Raw genomic sequence first — 4,006 nt, forward strand, 5'->3', positions numbered from 1 at the left:
TTAGCATAATGTCCTCAAGCTTCATCCATGTTGTCACATAGTACAGAATGCTCTTGCCTTTTGATGCTGAATACCCCGTCATAGCTATAGTCCACTTTTTAAATCCATTCATCCATCAGAGAGCTTAGTTGTTTTCACATATCAGCTATAGTGAGTGGTGCCTCAATAAACATGGGGATAGCAATATCTCTTTGAGATCTTGATTCCTAATTCTTTTGGACAAGAATTCAGTTAATGCAAAATGAGTAAGTTCTAGAATTCTGCTATACAACATTTTACATTTAGATAAAAATACTGTATTGTTCACATAAAATTTTGTTAGGATGATTACCACAGTGATAAAAAAATAATAAACTGAAGGCAATACAAACAAGATCATTGGGAAATACCAGGGAGAAGATAGAGAATATTGACGACAGAATCATGGAAAAGCTGAGAGAATAAAAAAAGTCAAAGACACTGGGAAAAAGACCTAGCACATTGTGTTCATTCTCTCCTTTCGATGGAGTAGTGAGGCGTGGCCTTGCCAGGATCTGAAGATGTGATCCTTACTTGTGCTGAGCGCTTTGCTTGAGCATTTGAAACCTGCAATCCCCATAACTCCTGTTATCCCCATTTCTTTTGTGAGGAAAGTGAGATGTGCAGATGTTAATGAATTCATCAGGTTAATTGGTGCTAATAAAGGGCCAAGCCAGAGGCCGTGCAGAGGAAGTCAGCCTGACTCGTGAGCCCCGGTGCTCCACCGCTGTGCTCTATGGCCTCCCAGGAAACACTGGAGGTGTAAGAATGATTCAAATGTACAGAGTGAGGCGCAGTAGAACTCATGGCCAGAAGAAAAATTAAACATTTCATTGAAAGAAATAACTGATTACAAACTATAGCAGCATAAATTCTTCAGAAATTAGATCATATGAGTAAAAACACAGAAAAATAATGACTCATATCCCCGTGACTTTTCTGAATTACTTAAATTAATTATGACTTCTTAGGAAATATATTTTGGATGCTGTGCTTAGTCGCTCAGTTGTGTCTGACCGTTTGTGACCCTGTGGACTGCAGCCTGCCAAGCTCCTCTGCTCATGGGATTCTCCAGGCAAGAATACTGGAGTGGGTTGCCATGCCCTCCTCCAGGGGATCTTCCCAACCCAGAGGTCGAGCCCAGGTCTCCCTCATTGCAAGAGGGTTCTTTACTATCTGAGCCATCAGGGAAGGCCATATTTTGGGTAATTGTTTTTAAAATTTCTTCTTGATATGTTAAAGAAAACCAGTAGAGGGAGCTTTTAGCCATGAGTTTGTACTGCATTAAGAAAAGAACTAATCAAAATGTGAGGAAAAATAAAACAAGCCTAAATATGATATGTATCTGAAATTGTGAAGAACCAATAAGATGAGCTAGGATTTTTGCTTCTGGCAAGTTACTTTAGAAAACAATTGTGAGGCATTTTTGGCTGCTCACTACTTGCCCATTGCCATGTTGTCTGTTATGAGCTCCAGGGCAGCTGTGTAGATGAGGACCTAGATACGACTGACATGTGTTTCACATGAGAAAAGTTTTTTTTTTTTTTTTTTTACATAAGAGATACATAGTGGCTTAATGCATTGTATACTTGGTAGAGTGCCATCAATAAACATGACAGAGGGATCCATGGTGAGGAAGCTGAAGATTATGTTCAATGGAGAAAATACCATGAGCAACATCTGTTGTTGACCTGAGCCTGGAGGGAAGGAAATCATATTTGAATAACCAAAGCTCAAGGTTAGTCTGGAAAGCAAAGGAAACAAGTCTCATCGGACAGCGGGCGCTGTCCAAGTGCTGAAAGTGAAGCCTGCTGCTGCTGCTGAGTCATTTCAGTCCTGTCCGACTCTGTGCGACCCCATAGACGGCAGCCCACCAGGCTCCCCCGCCCCTGGGATTCTCCAGGCAAGAGCACTGGAGTGGGTTGCCACTGCCTTCTCCAATGCATGGAAGTGAAAAGTGAAAGTGAAGTCGATCAGTCGTGTCCGACTCTTCGCGACCCCACGTACTGCAGCCCACCAGGCTCCTCTATCCCTGGGATTTTCCAGGCAAGAGCACTGGAGCGGGTGCCATTGCCTTCTCCGAAAGTGAAGCTGTAAATGGTGGGACATCAGAGCACGCTGTATATACTAGGGTAGCAACAGGGAGGGGGAGGATGTGGATCTGGGAAGGATGGAATTGGAGGATGGTCAGAAAGTAGAAGAGATTGGAAGCAAGAAACCAAACAAGAGGCAATAGAATAATCGAGGCGTGAAGTGATTAACTGAGCTAGATGTGTTGGCCTGTTTTGCAAACCATATAATAAACTCTCCTTACTGAACAACTGTTATAGAGCATAGTGATGATAATAACGATAATAATTATGTGCTTCCACTCTCATGTTTCTCCTTTTATATTGTGTTTAAAAAAAATAAATAAATAAGTGGAAGCTTGCTTTGGCAGTGCTCCAGTGAGCCAGTTTGTGGAATTTTTGTCCATCTGCCTTCTTTCATGGTTTCCCGATTGCTTAGTTTGCAACCCTTGTTTTTCCTTCTATATATTTATTTCTCAAGAACATAAATGATAATATTTATTTATTCAAAGTAGAAGATCTCCTAGAGAAGGGAATGGCTACCTACCCCAGTATTCTTGCCTGGGAAGTCCCATGGATGGGGACCCTGCAGGCTATAGTCCATAAGGTCGCCAAGAGTTGGACATGACTGAAGCAACTTAACCCAGCAGCCAGATAGAATGAGGATATATGCCCAGTCCAGCATCAGTTCCCATATTCTTAAGCCTTCTTCTTTGGAAGCACTTTTGCAGGGTCCCCTTCTGACAACCCACCACCAGCATATGGACCCTCAGTTTTCCTGATTCATGAAAGAATAGGCAAAATGAATCCACTCATAAGGTTCATATACATAACTTATGGAAAATAGTGAGGGTAGAAATAGAACTTGGGCCCTTGATTCAATGCCAGACAGAAGAGTGATATTGAACTATTGTAAAGTTTGAAGTAGAATGTGACCCTGTTAAACGGACGTTTTAGGAAACTTGGTGTGGGGGTGCTTAGAATGACCTTGAGAGAGGAAGATTAGCAGTAGAGAGAGGAACCAGAAACCAGTCACATAAATGTGAATTGATTTCACTGAAAGTGAAGAAGAGTTAAATAGATAAAGATAGGACAGTGAAAACTGTTGATTTGCTAGATATAAAAATGGAGGAAAAGATGACTGATACATAGAGTTGAAATGACTAGTGCGGTAAATGAAAATATTCAGGAAGAGAAGTAATATGAAGCTGACAACTGTGTGTTTATTTTAGGCACACTGATTTTCAGTCCTAGGAGAAGTATAGACCGATGCACAAATATTTTAAAGACATCACCAATATTCCCATATTATGATGGTTTAGGTCCCATAAAGGACATTGAAATTCTGAAAGTTAAATTGCTTTCACCTTTTAAAAAATATAGAATTCAATAGAAATTACATAATTTTTTCAGGAAAATATTTGACTGAAGATAGCCAAAAAAAAATTTTTTTTCCTTCAAACATCTGCATTGAAACCCTGATAGGTATTTCCTGCCACTTCTTTTTTGTATTCTGAAATCCAGAGTTAACTTTGGTACATCAGTCAATATGCTATCAACTCTGACATAGTGGAATTGATTAGTGAAGAGCAGTGCTTGTGAATTAGAATTAGCATTTCCCCTTTTTATTTTTCTGGGGAAAGCATGTCAGAGTTCAGAGGAAATACAAATAGATATTATATGACAAGGGACTTGACAAGATGGTTCATGTGCCTCCTTTAAAACTGAACCATCGGTGGACTGCAATGGAAGAAGTTGTAGGTGCCTATTTTCCTGAACTTAACATGATGGCCTTATTCACCAGGGGTATTTGTCATCCTCAGAATGTTTATAAACATCTTGCTATTACACCCTGGTGATTAGATCAAGTCATGCATGTAAATGCATGTATATATTTTTGTCTTTAGCTCGAAGGATAT

The sequence above is a fragment of the Muntiacus reevesi genome, chromosome 6 (genome assembly GCF_963930625.1).
Source record: "Muntiacus reevesi chromosome 6, mMunRee1.1, whole genome shotgun sequence".
Classification (NCBI taxonomy): Eukaryota; Metazoa; Chordata; class Mammalia; order Artiodactyla; family Cervidae; genus Muntiacus; species Muntiacus reevesi.